Raw genomic sequence first — 20,209 nt, forward strand, 5'->3', positions numbered from 1 at the left:
AAAAATTTAGCAATGGGTTTTGGGCAGGAAGTCAAGTCATGTTATGTTACTTTCTGTTGTTTAAGTAGTTTTGTAATGTTAGGGTTCACTGTAGAGTGTTGTACTGTAGTGTTTCAGTTGTGGTGTGAAGTAATTAAAACTTAATAAAAATCATTATTTAAAATATGAAGACAGTATGGTGGCTGCTGTCAAGTCAGCATTTTGTAAGAGGATTGTTCATGGTTGGACAGTAGTTGGCACTTCATCAGCACCAGTGTTTCCCAGTAGCTGAGAACATTTCAGGTAGTTGAAGAGACACTTAGCTGAAATGGACTAGACAGAGAAGAGAATACCTCAAGTAGCACTATCGAATTTCTTACCACTCATGAAAATGAGGACCTGGTAGGTGGGAAGAACTTTTCTACAAGACTTACCACCCAGCCCAAAAGTATATAATTGCAACATATTTTGGCCTACAGAAATAAAAACATACATGCAGAGCCCATTTTTCACTCCACTTCTTACTTGCATCTAATACTTAGGACGAGTAGAGAATGAAGCAGCCGACGTGTAAACATGTCACATAGTACTTCCGAAATACTTTCAAAATGATGTGAACTTGGATAATGCACCCCTAAACAGAGACAAACACAAACAGCAAGGCAATTGTACTCAATCAAAGTCAAGTGTTCTGAATATATTTAGGTGTCAAAAAGAAATTCACATTTGCCAGGATTACAAGTCTGGCTACAAACCAGGATTCTAAAGCACAGCTTAATTCTAAAGCACAGCTAAAGCACTAGGATTCTAAAGCACAGGAATCAGTTTGCAAGTGAGACACAAGCCACAATTTTGTTCAGGCTTCTGAATCTGGACTTCACCACAAACTGCTGATTCTTTCAAGAAGTCAGTCTCAGTTCCAAGACAAAAGGAGTACAAGACCATGAGAATAAACCTAATGCATTCTTGCCATTAAAATGTTTGTTTGCAATGTCTGAACAAAGCCTTTATTTATGTTTTACTATATTTAAAGAGCAAATCCAAAAGTTTGCTTCTAAAATATTACTCTGTTCAAGCATGGCTACACAAGCATATAGCAATGGCTGAAGACCTGAACCCAGCAGGGTAGACACACATCTTGAATTCATGCATGCAACTTAAGCAAAAACTAGTTGAAACATATTGTTTAAAATAAACTGAGCATTCTAGCATGAAAATGAAACTCTGGTGCTGTTGGAAATGAAGGACTCTGAGCTTTCTCCTGCCTCAGTGACAGAGGGGGACTTGACTAGAGAGACAGAGAGACAGAGGAGTCAAGGCACTAAGCATACGTTCTCTACTGTTCTACACTATCCCTTTGATGTGTAGATTACTACTGCCAGGGAAACTTCCTTCTTGCCTCTTCTTGCGTGCACACTTCTCCATCTTGCACCGTGAGCGGAGAGATGTAGAAAGTGTCACTGTCCATCCACCCAGTTAGATAAGATTAGAATAGAGAACCTATCTCTTCACTTTCCTATCTAGCATGGAGATCTCTAATAAAGACTCCTTATTTTAGTTTGAAATAACAAACTGGCTGCAAGATTATTTTGTTGTGAGTGCACATGTATGCCAGGGTAAGCTTTTCTGTGTTTTGCCACTCTGCTATAATGAAAAGGAATCTCAAACCAGAGATACCATAGGAACAATTGTCTGCTTTGGAAAATTTCTGAAGCATCCAACAGGCATATAAATAAAACCTTCAGCAAAAAAAAACAAAAAAACAACCCTACCCACTGAAGCAAAACTTCAATATAGGACCTAAAACACATAAGCTGGCTATTATAATTGCTGCTCAGTTTTTAATAAAATTCACTGCATCAGTAAGAATATATGAAGTTGTCTTGAAAAACAAAAAACAGTCTGACAGGAATCTTCTGCATGTAGCATCACGTAGTGCCATGTACACATTTCTTTTATTACAGTGATGTATTTCAAAACAGTATTTCGTCAATTGGCTTCTTTCTCAGGTAAGGAAATTGTTAAGAAACAGCTACAAATCTATCAAGCTCCTATCACTGCAACTTGGCTGAAGCTAACCCCAATATTCCTTACTGCTGACAGCACTTAAGGTCTGACTTCACCCCATTCTCATAATGAGGCTCACTGCAGCAACTGACCTGCTCTTTTAGGCAGTATTGTCAACAGCAGGAAATTTTTAATTAAATATATAACAACATCTAATTCAATTCTGCAGACTCATGTACTGACTGAAACTCTTCCCACTTAAGTAAATGAGTCCTTAACCATTGACTTTGAGGGAGCTAAAAATCTCATAATTTGTACTTACAGTATACATAAAATCCAAACAGTTACCAAAAAATTACATTTATATTCTGTCCTTCTTTCTAGGCACATACGTTTCTTTCTAGGAAGGCATGCATTTTCTCCCCTCTTCACCCCTATGGGGTAGACTTCAAAATAGTGACTGGACTGCTTTACTTATTTGCTTCAGTTATACCCTGCCTCTCTCCACAATGAAAACCCAAAGTAGCTTACACAGTGCTTGCCACAATTTTATCCTCACAACAACCCTTCAGGTCAAGATGGCATTGTGTGACTAGTCCAAGGTCACCCAGCAAGTTTCCATGGCAGATTGTGCAATCTATCACCACACTATGTTGGCTCTCATGATCTAGTGAAGTTCATAAAGTGTGGGTTTGAATCTATGTATTTCCAAAGATAGTCCAACACTCTAGCAACTGGCACATTCAAATCCAGTAGCACCCTGTAGACCAACAAGGTTTTTGGGATAAGAGCTTTGACTTTCAAAAGCTGATGCCTCCTCCACACCATCACCAATTTTGTTAGCCTTTAAGATAACACTGGTCTTGAATCTAGCTGTTCTACAGCAGATCAGCACATCTACCCTCTGAACCTTTAACCAAAATCATCTAAGAAAATAAAAATGAGTATTTGAGACTTAGGCCATTTTTGCACAGCCAGCTGAGCGGAGGTGCATCGGCATAGTTCATGCCGATGCACCCCTGAGGGCTGTTCGTATGAACAGCCCCACTGGCTGTGCAACCCGTGGCACAGCCTTCGCATGGGCTGCACTGCTCCCAAATACCTCCTACCTCCTGCCGCCTTCTGTCCCTTTGTGGAGGCCAGGGGATATGCACCCATGGCCAGAACAAAACCTCTGGGGTTGGAGGCCAGGAGGGGTGTTTCCTGGCCTCCACAAAGTGACGGAAGGTGGCAGGAGGTACGAGGCATTCGGGAGCAGCATGGGAAATATGCTGTCTTCCACCCGGTGCCACTTGCTCAGAAATGGATGAAAGCTGGCATTTTCCAAAAACCTCAAAAGTGCCATTTCAAAAGTGCCATTTCGGGGGGGGGGGAGCACCACTGCATCGATTTGGCAGTGGTGCCTGTGTGAAGGCTCCCCCTCACACACATTGCATTTTACAATGTACAGCCTTACATGTACACTGGAGCAGCAGTTTGATAGCCAAACCCACACAGGAGAGAAAACAGCAAATCTCTCCCGATAGTCTTAATCCAATTTGGGGTCCCATATTGCAAAAAATTAAGATTTAAAAGGCATTGGGAGGGGCGCATTGTGTATTTGATCAGTTTTGATCTTGGGCCTCGCTTCAAAACAAGTTCATAAGAACATAAGAACATAAGAACAAGCCAGCTGGATCAGACCAAAGTCCATCTAGTCCAGCTCTCTGCTACTCGCAGTGGCCCACCAGGTGCCTTTGGGAGCTCACATGTAGGATGTGAACACAATGGCCTTCTGTGGCTGTTGCTCCCGATCACCTGGTCTGTTAAGGCATTTGCAATCTCAGATCAAAGAGGATCAAGATTGGTAGCCATAAATCGACTTCTCCTCCATAAATCTGTCCCAGCCCCTTTTAAAGCTATCCAGGTTAGTGGTTATCACCACCTCCTGTGGCAGCATATTCCAAACACCAATCACACGTTGTGTGAAGAAGTGTTTCCTTTTATTAGTCCTAATTCTTCCCCCCAGCATTTTCAATGTATGCCCCCTGGTTCTAGCATTGTGAGAAAGAGAGAAAAATTTCTCTCTGTCAACATCTTCTACCCCATGCATAATTTTGTAGACTTCAAATCATATCCCCCCCCCCCTTAGCGCCTCCTCTCCAAACTAAAAGGAGTCCCAAGCGGCTTTCTGCAGCCTCTCCTCATAGGGAAGGTGGCTCCAGTCCCTCAATCATCCTTTTGTTGCCCTTCTCTGCACTTTTTTCTATCTCCCCTTTCAATATCCTTTTTTGAGATGCGTGACCTCAGAACTGGACACAGTAACTCAAGTCGTGAGTCGCACTCACTGCTTTTATATAAGGGGCATGACAATCTTTGCAGTTTTATTATCAATTCCTTTCCTAATGATCCCCAGCACTTAGAGTTTGCCTTTTTTTTTCCCCAGCTGGGCCATGCATTTGAGTTGACATTCCCATGGAACTATCAACTAAGGCAGCCTAAATCCCTTTCCTGCTCTGTGAGCTGATAGCACTGCTGGACTCCCTGTAGCGTGTATGTGGAAGTTTGGATTTTTTGCCCCTGTGTGCACTCTCACTCTTACATTTTTGCTGCTGCATTGAACTGCATTTTGCCATTTCTTAGCCCACTCACCCTAATTCTATCAAAGGTCCGCTTGGAGCTCTTTACTCAGAATCCTTTGTGGTTCTCACCACCCTACATAATTTGGTATCATCTGCAAACTTGGCCACCACGCTACCCACCCCTACTTCCAGGTCATTTATGAATAGGTTAAAGAGCACTGGTCCCAAAACGGATCCTTGGGGGACACCACTCCCGACATCTCTCCATTGTGAGAACTTCCCATTTACACCCACTCTTTGTTTCCTATTTCTCAACCAGTTTTTAATCCATAGGAGGACTTCCCCTCTTATTCCTTCATTGCTGAGTTTTCTCAACAGTCTCTGGTGAGGAACTTTGTCAAAAGCCTTTTGGAAATCCAAGTAGACAATGTCCACCGGTTCACCCCTGTCCACATGCCTGTTTACACCCTCAAAGAACTCTAGTAAGTTTCTAGTAAGTTCGGGATTATTATTATTTTTACCCTCAGGTGAGGTATCAAAAATATGCCCATCTTCAGTCAGGCTGTTTAAGCTCTCTCATCAGAATTCAGAGTGCAATTATAAGTGAAAATGAATCTGAACATCATATGCAGTGAGGCTCTCAGTTCTGAGAATGGCTGTGGCCCACTGAACTCATTTCCTAGAAGCAGCCCAAAAACTCTGCAGCCACCCATAGTAACTACTTCCTTAAGTACAAAGAAAACAGCAGCTGGAACAATATTCTTCTAAAAGCAACACTGAGAATGAAAAGGTGAAAGCACTGACCTTTAGAAGGAATCAACAAGTTGAAGTATAGACTCCTATTTAGACTGGAAAACTATTAACTGTACAAGGTAACATTCTGGGTTGCTAGCAGTTCCTATTATAAAAGGAAGCAAAGTACAAGAATGAGCAAGTATTTGCTGAACAGTAGAATATAATTTCCTAAAAAAATGAAAGTTGAAGAAGAGGGTGGTGATCAAGGCCAAGAGATCCTAGACCCTTATATAGTGAAAAGAAGCCTTATAGAGAGGAAATGCGACACCAGGAAGCTACAAGTGGGGGGAGAGAGAGAGCAAACTTGAAAATAAAGCAAACAGCAATAAAATATATTTAAAGCGTTACAGCCCAACCCGGGAGTAGGGGAGAATCCCCCTCTGGAAGCAGCGTGGACCTGCACCTGTGGAATTACCCTCCCCAGGACAACAGCGGGGCAAATCCACTGGCGCCCAGCCACTGTGGTGCCCTGTAATGGCTGGCTGCAGCGCCAGACCTTGCATCAATGCTCCCCTACCAACCCCAGCTGTGTTGGTGTGATGGGGGCATGGTGGGAGCATTCACGGGGGGTGGAGCCAACTGTATCAGTTTCCATCTGGTTTGGAACCACTTGGGCTGCGGTCCCAACCCTACAGTTATACCATTCTTTTGGGTGGCATAAGTGCTTCGGGCTCCACTGGGGAAGTCTCAACTGCAGGGAGGGTTTTTGAGTTTCTCCCCTCCCCACACCAGCAGGAAGACTCATTGGAGGTGGAGGATGCTGCCTCAGGCATGCCTGCCTTGACAGCACAGTCTTTCTAGATTGCACTGTTAAAGCAGTAATCTGCTGAATAGAGCTAATAATAAATACCAAGGACAACATGAACTGTAAATGGCATAAGCACGTGATCTCTTCCCTAGATGTCTCTTCTATCTCGGATTAGAAACAGGAGTCACCAGGTCAAGAAATATTAGGCAAGAACTTTTATACCCCCCACAAGAGCCTACATAGATGGCTGTTTTAAAGTGTTTAAGGAGGGCACCAGCTAGAGGAGACAACAATATGAGTCATTCTAGAAATGAAGGCTCAAGTTCCTGAAGCAAATGAATTGAAGACAGGAGCAGAATGTCCCCATCTCTTTCATATGTCATGTATTATGGATATCTTGGTTCAACCATTGGAGAGTCTCCAGAAGGACAACCTTAATAACCCTAAGGGGAGGGGAGCAACAAAGACAACTATCAGAAATTTTTGCAGCTTGAATCTGAACACAAAGAAGGCTGTAATTTGGCTGGAAGTGGAGCATCTGGTCAGTTGCAAATTAATCCCTTTGGCAGCCTGGATCAATATTTGCATATCCTTAGCAGCCTTCTTGATCCCAAAGTACATTTGTAAATAAAGGTATCGTTTGATCCCTCATATTTAAGGCACCAAGGATCCTGTATACTATAGGATTTTATATTCACTTTTGGGGGTTTTATTGAGGGACACTGGCGATGATGCGCAACTTTCATTGTAAGCCACCCTGAAATTATTGGGAGAGGGTGACCTAAAAGACAAACAAATAAATAATTTAACACTCCAAGGCCCTCTATTGGAATTCAAGAATCTTGGTCCCTGAAGAACTAGATAGATTCTAGATCTGGCAATTTAGCAGAATGCACAAGATTTTAATGTACGCAGCAAAGCCCCATCTAAATTCTCTGTGTGCCAGGAACAAAATCTCAAAGCCTTTTGTCTATTCAAACTAATATATTACATTTATTTTTGGAACTCCATTTCCGAATAGGATGGAGTAAATATAGTTTCCTAATCTAGTCTAAGTGGGATGGAGGGGGCTGAAGGATCAGTACCCTGCTCTCATGGCTGCAAGAAGAAGTTTGGATTTATACCCCACCTTTCTCTCCTGTAAGGAGACTCAAGGTGGCCTACAAGTTCCTTTCCCTTCCTCTCCCCACAACAGACACCTTATTTATTTGTTAAATTTCTTAATCACCCCTCCCAAACTGGCTCGGGGCAATTTACAATAGGGATAAATACAATAAAAACTGACTCAAAGGTAAGAAACCCATAATTTAAAATCGAGTGCAGTGACTAATTCTACTAACCAAAATTTAGATAAATTCAGTTAAATTAGAATCTAATTAAAATTCATGAATCTAGAAGAACAGCTCTGGAGCTGTCCATCTGCAGAGAGGTGGTACACAACTATAGGGGACAGATGGTATCATTAGGTCAGGCTTCAGCAAAATACTTGGTGGAATAGCTCTATTTTACAGGCCGTGCAAAACTCTGTAAGGTCCCACAGAGCCCTGATTGCCTCTGGGAGGCTGTTCCATCAAATTGGGGCCAGAACCGAAAAGGCATCAAGGCCAATCAGACCTTGCATGGACCAGGGATTGTTAAAAGCCCTTTTGATCCAGATATTAATGTCCACTGGGGGTATAAAATGGAAGAGGCAGTCACGCAAAAAAGTATCCCTGGAACCCCAAGGAGACCATAGAAGGGGGCTTGAGAATGTCAATGTTCCAAACCCAACTCTTGAACCCCTGATCCCAGCTCTCAAACTGCAAGTAAACAGAAATACAGCTCATGAAGAACCAGTGTCACATGTGCATGCCATGGGGACCCAGCGAGGAACTGGGCAGTTGCACTTTGAACCCACTGAAGTTTCCAGATCAGTCTCAAAGGCAGCCCAGCATAAAGCACATTGCAGTAATCCAATCTGGAGGTGACCTTGTGAGGTAGGTGGGGCTGAGAGAGTTCCAAAGAACTGTGACTAACCCAGCAGGAATTGAGGAGTGCAGGAACACATCTGGTTCACCCGATAAGCCTCTGCCATTCAGGTGGAGGAGAATCAAACTTGGTTCTCCAGATTAGAATCCACCTGCTCTTAACCCCTAAACCACACTGGTGGAGGTGGGTGTGTGCAAGTGGAAGTATGAGAAGAAGCAGGGAAGAAGGAAATTTCCCATAGAATACCAATATACACACCAAAGAGATAATGGTGGATTCCACACAGGGCAAATAATATGGGTGTAGGATGCAATGCAAACCATTGGGGGGGGGGGCTTTACACAGATCCCATCCCCAAAACGAGTGTGCCCCATTTTATTTCTCTCAACCTGGGATTTTCTAAAATCGATAAACAAGAAATCATTTTGCAAAATTCCAGGTTGGAACTGCTCCTGTGTGAACGGCCATGCAGGAGGCACATTATTTCCCTCCCTTCCAACATACCATCCACTGTCAGAGAAAATCCACCTGCCACAGCAATATGTTCATTATTGCCCTGCTGTTGTAGGGAGGTCCCTTTCTCTTTCTAAAAAAATTTGTGTGTTGCACATGCGCAGCTACACAGGTGCAGCAGATCATATTGTGGGATGATCAGCATGGCTGTGGGGATTCATTTATTTATGCCTGCACAACTATGCATGTGTTGCAGCATATATATATTTTTAAGAGAAGCATTTTTTTTAAAAGAGAAGCATCTCTGCGCAGGTGCAAAAGCAACCTGGATTGTTTCCATGGGCTCCAGTCTCTGCTTGCATATGAATGGGGGGGGGATGGGTTCCTTTATAACAACTGCAACCCATTATACATTTGCTGTGCACAATCGACCGGTATCAGGGCCATAGGGAAACAATGCCCAGTGCCTACACTCCTCTGTCTCTCTGACTCTCTAGTCAAGTTCCGCCCCTCCCCTTCCAACAACCTCCCCCTAACCAAACAAAACTACCCTCCTTCCCACAGTTTAAGGAAATATACAACACATCATATGCTTGCTTCCACTTCAAAAGCAAATTACAGAGAAGAGATTTTTAAAAAAAGGTGTAACCCAGAACTATATATCATTGCTTCATCAGTAGCAAGCTTGGTAGTTAACTTTAAAAGATCTCTTGTGGAGGCAACACACATGCTAAAAAGCAAGAATAAAACCATTTTAGAGGGCATACAAAGTAGCACAAAGACTTCTCCATAGAGCAGGTAGGCACAAATGACTAACCACATGATGGCAGCTACCAAAGGGGAAGCCCTTAATGTATTCTTTATATAGCTACATGCTCAACCATCTCTTCTTCCTTATGGTACCTTTACTTTACCTGAAAGCTCTGTTCACTACTACCACTTCCAAGTCTCTTTAATACTGGTTATTTACCATGTAAATCTGACAGAGACTTCACAGAAGTTAAGGCTAAAGTCTTGCTAGGATGCAAGCTTCTAGTATCAGTACTGATGTCTGTGCAACATGGGTTTAGGATCCTGTTTTGAGAACTGCACTGTTGCAATGTTTCCTGCACTTTAAAAACTACACATCTAGTTATCCAATTAACAGTTTTACTTTTTCCTGTGTTTACAAAGACACAAAAGACAACTTGAGTCCTATACAGTTCACAAGCTGTTCACAAATCCACAGTAATGGTCTGTAGCAGCCAAGCAAATAGCATTATGCCCATTAGGCATCATCTGCAAATGCCTCCTTCCCATACACACATATGAATACAAGTATCAAGTGTCATTAATTACCCATTCCTGCAACCCTTTTGTTAACATCTCATTAAGAACTCAGTGCTGCAAGCGGAAATCACCCCTTACTTTGATACCACTGTGCACCTGCAAATGTCCCAATATATGCTTTATGTCTCCATTTTATCAAAGGCTAAGGAAACCTGTAAAGATATTCCAACCCAGCCTTGCCATCTCTTCCAACTACACTTCCATGGTTAAACCTAAGCCACATCCATAAATCAGTTCTTAGCCTACCAAAGTAAAGGTTCATCAGAACCAGATGTTCGTCTAAGTCAGGGGTAGGGAACCTGCGGCTCTCCAGATGTTCAGGAACTACAATTCCCATCAGCCCCTACCAGCATGGCCAATTGGCCATGCTGACGAAGCTTGATAAATTGTAGTTCCTGAATACCCTGAAGAGCCAGGAGATTCTGACCCCCCGAAGGTAAGTGTAGCTATTAACAAGGGCTCCAATTCCAGACTGAATTCCAGAAAGAATACAGAACCTCATTAAAAGTAGTTCTGGCTTTGTTTTGGGTGCTTGGTTTAGGGTTGGTCAATACCAGCCAGATTCGTTCCAATTTGGATTCGGCCCAAATTTGGATCAATGGGTTCGGATTGGCCGAATTCCGAACCTTGCAGATTCGGACTGGGCCGAATCTGTGGGAAAATCCAGGAATTTTGGGTGTTTTTTATTTTTTGGGTGTTTTTCCACGTTCTGGCCTGCAGGGAGCGCATTTTTTGACATATTGGCACCAAAATTTCAGGGTATCATCAGGAGACTGTCCTTATGCTACCCCCCATGTTTGGTAAAGTTTGGATCGGGGGGGCCAAAGTTATGGACCTTCAAAGGGGGTGCCCTATCCCCCATTGTTTCCAATGGGAATAAGGAGATTTGTTTCCAATGGGAATATGGACCTTTGAGGGTCCATAACTTTGGCCCCCCTGATCCAAACTTCACCAAACCTGGGTAGTATCATCAGGAGAGTCTCCAGATTATACCCCTGAAGTTTGAATTGCTGCTAGCTTTAAAATTCACAAAGTTTGTGTTTTTCACGGCTCACTCACTCTAGCCCAGGCTTCATGTGGAGGAGGTGAAAAACACAAACCAGAATTTAGTACAAAGTAGCCAACTGGGGTTCCATAACCTTCAGGGTATCATTTGAAGACTGTCCTGATGATGTCCTCCAAGTTCTGATGAAGTTTGGATCATGGGGAGCCAAAGTTATGGACTCCCAAAGCGGTAGCCACTATTTTCTATTAGCTCCCATTGGAAACAATGGGGGATGGGGCATCCCCTTTGGGAGTCCATAACTTTGGCCCCCCATGATCCAAACTTCACCAAACATGGGGGGGCATCATCAGGACAGTCTCCAGATGATACCCTGAAGGTTTGGTGCTGCTAGTCTCAAGAATGTGCCCCCTGCAGGCACCCCCAGAAATTTCCCATTGACAGCAATGGATTGTGTGGATGTAGAACAATGAATCTTGGACAAATTTCTGGGGGTGCCTGCAGGGGGCACATTTTTGACATATTGGCACCACAATTTCAGGGTATCATCAGGAGACTGTCCTGATGATACCCCCCCCCAAAGTTTGGTGCAGTTTGGTTCAGGGGAGCCAAAGTTATGGACTTTCAAAGGTGTATCCCGCATCCCCTATCAGCTCCCATTGGAAACAATGGGGGATAGGGGCACCCCTTTTGAGGGTCCATACCTGAACCAAACTGCACAAAGCTTGGTGGGTATCATCAGGACAGTCACCTGATGATACCCTGATAATTTGGTGTCTATACATCTAAAAATGCATCCCATGCAGGCACCCCCAGAAATTTGTCCAAGATTTTTTGTACTGCAGTGACTTAGCTGTATTGCTGTCAATAGGGAATTTCTGGTAGAGGGCCGTGAGGTGCACATTTCTGAAGGTATGGCCACAAAACTTTCAGGGTATCTTCAGGAGAGTCTCTGGATGACACCATCCAGGTTTGGGGAACTTTGCTTCAGGGGGTTCAATTCTATGGGACCCAAAAAGGGTAGGGCTCATCTCCCACTGCCCCCTGAAGTAAAGTTCCCCAAACCTGGATGGTGTCATCCAGAGGCTTTCCTGAAGATACCCTGGAAAGTTTTGTAGGGTTTACCATGAGAAATGTATGCACTCCACAGCCCTCTATCAGAAATTCTCCATTGACAGCAATGCAGCTAAGTCACTGCAGAACAAAGAATCTCTGGACAAATTTCTAGGGGTTCAGCAGGGCGTGACATTTGTAGATATATCGGTACCATAATTTCAGGCTATCACCAGGAGACTGTCCTGATGATACCCCCCAAGTTTGGTGCAGTTTGGTTCAGGGGGGCCAAAGTTATGGTAGCCCTCATCTCTTTAGCTCCAATTGGAAAGAATGGGGGATAGGGGCACCCCTTTTGAGGGTCCATAACTTTGCCCCCCCCCCGGAACCAAACTGCACCAAACTTGGAGGGTAGCATCAGAACAGTCCCCTGATGATCCCCTGAAATTTTGGTGACGATATGTTTTAAAATGCGCTCCCTGCAGGCCAAAACGTGAAAAAACACCAAAAAAATAAAAACGCAATTCGGCTGGTGATCCGAATTTCATGGATTCGGATCTGATGGGATTCGGACAGCTCAGATTCAGCCCCTGCTCGTCCGAATCTGTCCGAATCAGTGCAGATTCGGTCAAAATCCAGATTCAGACTGTCCGAATCTCCAACCCTAGTTAGCATACCAGTCTGTTACTGTCAATGCAACAGTTGTCAGACATCACTATTAAATATTCCATTAAGACAGGAATGTCAGTGGAGGTGAAGGTAGCAGGTAGCACATTGGTCCAAAAGAAGATCTGAGTACAGAAGCCATACAATACTTTGGGAAGTCTCAAATAAAAATAACAACAAAAATGTACAAAGCAGTGACTTTCTATTTCATTACAGTTCCATTTTGTTCGCAAGGACAGGAACGAGGGTCACTTGTCCCTTTGCTCTGCATCAATGAAGGACAGAACGAACTGAACAGCAAGACTTTCTGTACTAGCTGCCTGCTATAACTGCAGGCCTCTCCAAACACTGCTTAGCTTTTAAAAGCTAAGTCTTGCTTTTTAATATCTTTCTGTGTTTTATTTCCATTTTAATTTTGAATCTGGAGGCTGACAAATGATGATCCAGCATAAAAGCCCAAGAGAACTGCTCAGTAAATTACCGGTATTTGTGGAAAGCACATATTAGGATAAGATTAACCATTATAGTAATCCATGTTAACTTTTTAAAGTTAACTTTTTCATAACTACAATTATTAATCTGTTTATATGCATCATAAGTGTCAAATCAATTGATGTTTAAAGAGAGGTTTATTGTTCTAATAAAGTTAGTACCTTTAAAAACAATTGTACTGGGGGGGACAACAAGTAGCAAAATATTTGGAGATCAAGAAGGACGCTGCAGTGAGCACAGTCCTCTCCTGAACAGATGAACTGGCAAAGACTGCTGCATAATGCACAACAGATTATTCAAATAAGCTATTATGCACTGACTGGTATCTTGTCTAAGTAACTTTTATGTAGAGGGAAAACAAATGGAATAGACCTGAAAACTCTGTAGGTATGACTTTTCCATGCAAGTATATAAACAAGAAGACACAAACAAACCGTAACAACCACACTGAACGAAAAGGAAAATAACTGTCTTCCAATATATACTTTGCCAAAATCCAAGTGCATTGTCCAAAGAACTGTTCCCCATCTCTAGCCTCCCTCACTCAAACTGTTTATAGTTTTAAACAAATGAAAATGTTGTGACGTCGAGACAGGACAGCTTCAGCCAAGTAAACACGCTGTCCCAGCAGAGTTAATCAACTATTGTTAAACTGGTTTTGCTGGAAAGAACAAGGATCCCAAACTAAGCTGCCTCAAGAAGTTGCCTTGCTCACATTTCTTTAAAAACACACCACTTTTCAAAGGCCAAGCTATACAAAGCATGAAGTTGCTGGAGAAAGTTTTCAAAATTTAAAACCAAAAGCAGTTCAGAAAGACAGAGCTTAAACTGCAGAACAGTTGAAAGGAAAACTACTTAACCCTTTTCACTCTGGACATTTTCCCCGTTCAAAATCATCCCGTGTTCCAAGCTGCTAATTTCTTACAGAAAGAACAGCAATAATGATCAGGAACTGCAAAATCACAGAAGTAACCATGCCAAGGTCTTGCCACTCAAGGGTGAATCAAAGATGAGAGTCAGACAGATCTTGAACCTTTTCACTCCAATGCCATTGCGACCACATGTAAAAGTACAAATCACTCCCTATTGATGAACCTGCCATCACTGCAGAGAGAATCAGGTTGCACATCTGCACACAGTCAGACAGCTGAAATAACACTTGCATCAATAAGATTTAACGACTTTAAGTGGTTACAGGATTGCACCACCTGGTGACAACAGGAATAGGCAAGGCTCAGGATTTCATGGCTCTTTATTTACTCATTAGGATGATATGTATCCATATACAGACAATTCTCCTCTGAATAAGAAAGAACAACAGTATTATAAACAAAAAATACAATGGCATAATATAGCTTGATCTTGTCGTATCTCAGAAGCTAAGCAGGGTGGTTACTTGGATGGAAAATCACCAAGGAAGAAAATGGCAAACCACTTCTGCTTAAGTACTGGCCTTAAAAACCCTATAGGATCACCATAAGTTGGCTGTGACTTGATGGCACTTTACACACAGATCACTAACATTTATTAGCATTCATTATTTTGAGGGACCATTTCTGTTTTGTTCCTTTGCTCCATAAACAGAATGAAATTTTGCAGGGTCACTGATGTCCTTTTGCTGCTAAAGGTCTTTCATTCTGTTTAAAAGCCTGCTGGTTTAGGAAGAATAAAGATGCAAAAGACAGATGCATCACATCATCTCCATCCTTCATATCTTTCAGGCAATGATCTAAGGATTTGCACAGAACAGTCATTTGTCAGTATTCCAAATCAGGCATAGGCAGGATGACAGGTACTATATGCAGTTATTTAAAATAAATGTGTGTCTAAATATCAACATGCTTGTTGCTGTATCAGGAAACCCAGGATCCAAAACAAAAAGAGACAACAAAATCTATAACCTTTCCAGCTCAACTATAGTAAGCATTTATACAATTCCTCATCTAAGTTCACAGATTCATTTTTAACAAATACAGTTGCCAGATATGATGAGCAGAAACAGAGTGGAAAGAACTGCAGCCTTGTTTACTATTTTCACAATATTTAATTGTAGTTTATAAATGTGAATCAGATCCAACCAAAATCCTCACTCTGGATTAATGCATCACATTTCACTTCATGGAACACCCTTTTTGGAAGAAAGCCATTTAAACGTTGCGAATCCTGTATCAAAAGTTCATCTCCTACAAGTCAGGAGGGAATCTTGAAAAATCATGCATACAAAGCAACAGTCTACAGTGCATATCTATTGCACAGGAGGGGAGAACATAGTCAGCGAATGGTCACTCGGCCAGGTGTTTTCAAGGGTGGTTATCAAGCTATGGGTCAAGTGTTACATAGAAGAGAACATACAGAAATCTTGACACAATTTAGAACATAATGAAAGTTCTGAGAAACAAGATCTGCTGAAGTGGTTTATTATGTTCAGGAGAAAAAAATTACTCAAGTCCCAAATCCCCTTTTGACTAGAAATAGGTTAAATGATTTTAACAGGAATTTTATGTAATTTTTGAACTTTTAAGACTTGAGCAATGAAATATCTAACAGGTTCATGTGGAAGGGTAGTCAAGTATGTAAAGCAGAACTCCATTATAAGCAACAAAATTTGCTCAGATTGTTTAGTTTATTAAAGGCTTTATGGTAAAATTTGCTCAGATTGTTTAGTTTACTATCTGGGGGTGTTCCCTGACACTGTCCAGAGCACGTTGTGTCTCCCAGCAGGCAAATTAGTGGCCCTTTGGTCGCTCATTCAGGGGCTAGCTGACAGGAAGAAGTGCACTTTGAGGGAGCTGCAGGTGGTCCTTGGGCATCTCAGCTTCACCTACCAGGTTGTATCACCTTGGCAGATGTCCTGCATCCATCTGGCAAGGGCCATATCCGGCATGTCTGCCCCCCCCACCATCACTACATACACATTAACCAGGGCATTAAGCAAGACTTGGTGGTCTGGCTGGAGTTCCTTAACCGTTACCTCTGAGTGTCTCTCTAGCAGTTGTCGCTCTGCCCCAGGGAGGCTTTTGAAGTCCATTCTGATGTCTCCAGCAGCCTGGGGTTTGGGGTATTTCTCAGGGGCTGTGGTGTGCACAGTGTTGATCTAGCCAGTGGGCAAATTGGGGTAAACTCCAGGACCTCATGTTCCTGGAATGTTTTCTAATCCTGCTTGCCATCTACTTATGGTGTGACTTGTTTAGGGACAAATGTGTCAAATGTTGGTGTGACAATAAGGCTGCAGTCAGGGTGATTAATGGACAAACAACACTGCTGGCCCAGTGTTTTGTTGCTTTATATTTGGTAACATCTCTTTCTCAGCAAAATATATTCCAAGCACTAGTAATGACATCATGGACTCATTGTCTTGCTTCCAGGAGGAGAGGTTCTGGTCACTGGCATTAACCATCACTCCAAGGCTTTCACACAGGGCCTCTGGAATCTTGGCAGCACCTGATCACACAGGGAGTGTTGGGCTTGTTAGGCCTTTGAGAGGGCCTATGAGAGGGCAGTGGTGGCCTTCTTGGCTTTTTCAGCACACTTGTGCCAGAGTGGGGAGGGGCAGCTCAGTGAAGAAGAAATTCAATGTTACCCCCTGCACCTCAGATCCCAGGGCCTCACTCCCAGGACACTGTGCCTGCACCTAGCAGTCATCTCCTCTTATCGCAGTGCAGTGGGAGTGCCTGACCAATGCTGGCACAGCAGGCCATGGAGGACTGGAGTCAGCTGCCCTCCCTTACATGCTTGCCTCCCTCCCCTCCCTTGCATGCTTGCCTCCCTCCCCTCACTTGCATGCCACTTCTCCCTCCCCCTTCCCTTGCATGCCACCCCTCCCCTCTCCCTCTTTCCACTAGGGTGGGTGGGCCATGTCCAAATGCCGGGCCCCCTCCCCTTCCTTGCATGCCACCCCTCACTCCCTCCCCTTCCGTTGCATGCTACCCTTCTCCCATCCCCCTCCAAACTCATTTTCCTTGGAGGAAATGGGTTTTTGAGAAGGTGGACTCAATGGCATTGTAACCCAATGCCTGCAGCTGACACACACACCATTTAAGTCAAACAGCAGTGGACAGAATTGCATCCCATGCTAAGTCAAGTAGAAAAGACAGAATTGCAGCCTACATTAGTGTAAGAAACGCTATGAAGGACTGAAAGCAGCACTAACATTCTGCTAAGTCTGAGTTTGTCATTGTAAATTTGTAAGCAATTCAAATTCTTTTTTTTAGAAAAATCTCTCATAAAGTAATTGGGAAGAAAGGGCTTTTAACCCCCTTCCTGAAATAAATATGCATCTTTTGAACACTTCAGGATTTTAGTGACCTCTCTTGGCAAAAATACCCACTTTTCTTTCAGCAATTTGAAAGGTAATGCAAATCCATTGTGATGAAAATGTATTCTATTATTATTATTTATTAATTACCGGTATCTACTGCTCCATATTCATACCAGTGTGCAGGTAGCCCATCTGCAACCCACGTACAAGTTCACCATCTCATGGTGTTCAGTTGTAGCATAAGCCAGCAATATGAATAAAAATCCCATATAATATTCACAACACCAAGCTGGATTACTTAACACATAAAGCTTTGCCATAAATAAATGAAATGAAATAAATGAAATAAAACAACAAATGACTATAGACCCACTGCTGTAGTCTAGTGATACACTCCAAAAAATCTAGTTCTATGGTGCTGTTACTCAGACTATTAAATACGATTTTTATAAAATGTTCAAGATTTGCCTCTAAATCCTATTGATTTCAGCAGAAGGGTAAAGCATTTGCAAGCAGCCTATGTAGGAAAAAAACAAACACTATATTTCTCTGTTCCACTGATAAGCTAATGAAGTGAGTAGGCTAGTTCTTGGAGTGAACGGATTATCTACAATCTCAGATAAACAGTGAACAGATCTTGAGAAAAATTATTCTATAAGATGGATATATAATGACTGTTTGAAATATATTGTTTTATTTAAGAAGTTTTCCATAAAAACAGAGAATCAAAAAGTGGGGAGAGATGGCAGAAGAGGGCTGTAATTCAGTGGTAAAGTTTCCATTTAAAATACACAAGACTCCAGATTCAGATCCTAGCATCTTGTGTTAAAAAGATATGAGGTAGCATTGTGTCAGGAGAGATTTCTCTATACAGAAAAAGGTATGACAGCACAAGGCAGCTTCATTCAACGATTCCTTTGAAACAAATAGTTTAAGTGGATTTTACTTAAAGAAAAGGAACCAAAACTATGCTAAGCTCCGCTGTCCAAAAAGGTCAGTGAACACAAATGCTTAAAAAGTAAGTTGGTACAGAGGTAAATAAACCTGACCTTTAGTCACAGCTGAAAAACCCTTAAATGTATTTTTCTTTTATTTAAGAAATATTTTTTAGAAAACATTATATTCTTAGCATGTAATTATTCTATGTTCAGAAGTACCAGTTTGAACAGGAGAGTTAAATCACACACACACACAATTGGCAACTTAGATGTGGTATAAAAAATAAGAACTTAACAGTGCTGTAGTCCATGGTGGATACTATACACCTTACTACCAATACAAATTACTACACTATTTTTAAAACATGTAAATATTCTGATTATCAGTGGGATCTTTTTAAAACCAATTGTTATTTTACTATTGGGAAACTTATTACGAAGAATTCTTTTGCTGGGTGGTTTTAATTTGTGGAGAATCTTTAATAAAACTGTAACTCTTTCTACCACATCACTCGAACTGTCTCCTCTGGCTTTTTTCAGCGCAGCTAGTGTAAAAATTCAGTTCACCGTACCCACACCCCATGGTGGCCAAGGTGGCAGAATGAAAAGACCACAATACACATTGCACACATATGCAAGTCTAACTTCACGAGATGCTATCCGATCAAGAGAAGAGTCACAGAGGCTTGGTTATAAAACTGCACTAAAAACGTATGTAATTCTAAAGCAGCCAGTGAACCTCTTCCCAAGTCCAATGTCTTGAATACTAATATGAGTTGCCTACAGCTACCACAGTCTCTGACTAATCCTATCTTCTCTCATCAACTGTAAAATCTCAAGCTTATCTTGTCATAGAAGCTTGCATCCTAGATAGCTCTCCAAACCGCATGGGCTGCAGTTCTGAGCGTTTTCTTTTTGTTTTGTATCCTCATAGCCTCATTCTGCTCGAGATCTACAGCTGAAATGCCTTCATTCTGTCACCAAGACTACAGTTACCTTCTCTGCCTTCTCAGCCCAATGTTCTGAACTATTTTCTAAAGGACTACGGACTGCACAGGGCATATCACTGAAAGGTCCCCCGAACTGTGCTTCTCCCTATCTCCAGTGACCTGTGGGTCATATAATTACCCCCAACCTCATTCAGTTTAAAGTTCAGAGCTCTATCCTTTCTTCATAAAGCAAATCCTACTTGTAGGCAATGCCTAATTTGTATGCTTGACCCGCAATAAGGCACAAGAATCTTCCTAACACTGTGCAATACATAAAAAGCAGAAGCAACATCTGTGACTTCAAATCTAAAATATTTTTCTGGCTTTACTTTCAATAAAATGTATAAAGGAAGGTACTAAGCCAAAATGTATATCATTCTTTAGGATCCTGTGTACTTTGTCAATTAAATTGATGCCTTCTGCGGACCGCTCCAATCAAACTCACACTACCTGGATGTTTGATTTAGCTGATACTATGTATAACCTTAACATTTTCTTTTGATGAACATAAATAATCTTCAGCCTTACAAATGGAATGTCACATTATTTTACAGCCTCTGTTTACATACTTCGTCTCTCAACATCTTTTTTATCTTATCTAGTTAGAACGTTCTTTCAGGAGCAGAATCAACTTTGCCTAGGTGGCAGAGATGCCAACATCAATCTAGAGGGCAATGTTAGAAATTCACCTTATTTCCTTCTTATTTTCTTGCTTGAAATATTTCAAGTCATTATATAGAATTAATGCTTAATTATTCTGTTACTGACAAAAAGGCTCCATGTTTGTACATTTTCCCCCTTTTCCTGCCATCTTGACATGGGATCATCTGCTCCTCTTCCAGTCCTCCTTTGGGGCAAGTAAAGTTTTGGGCCACGACCACAACCAAGATAGGAGAGCCAGCAGAATAAACAAGGACAAGCCTAATCTCATCCCAACACCTACTGAGAACGTGCCCCAGAGAGAAATTCA

Source organism: Sphaerodactylus townsendi, linkage group LG01 (genome assembly GCF_021028975.2).
Source record: "Sphaerodactylus townsendi isolate TG3544 linkage group LG01, MPM_Stown_v2.3, whole genome shotgun sequence".
Classification (NCBI taxonomy): domain Eukaryota; kingdom Metazoa; phylum Chordata; class Lepidosauria; order Squamata; family Sphaerodactylidae; genus Sphaerodactylus; species Sphaerodactylus townsendi.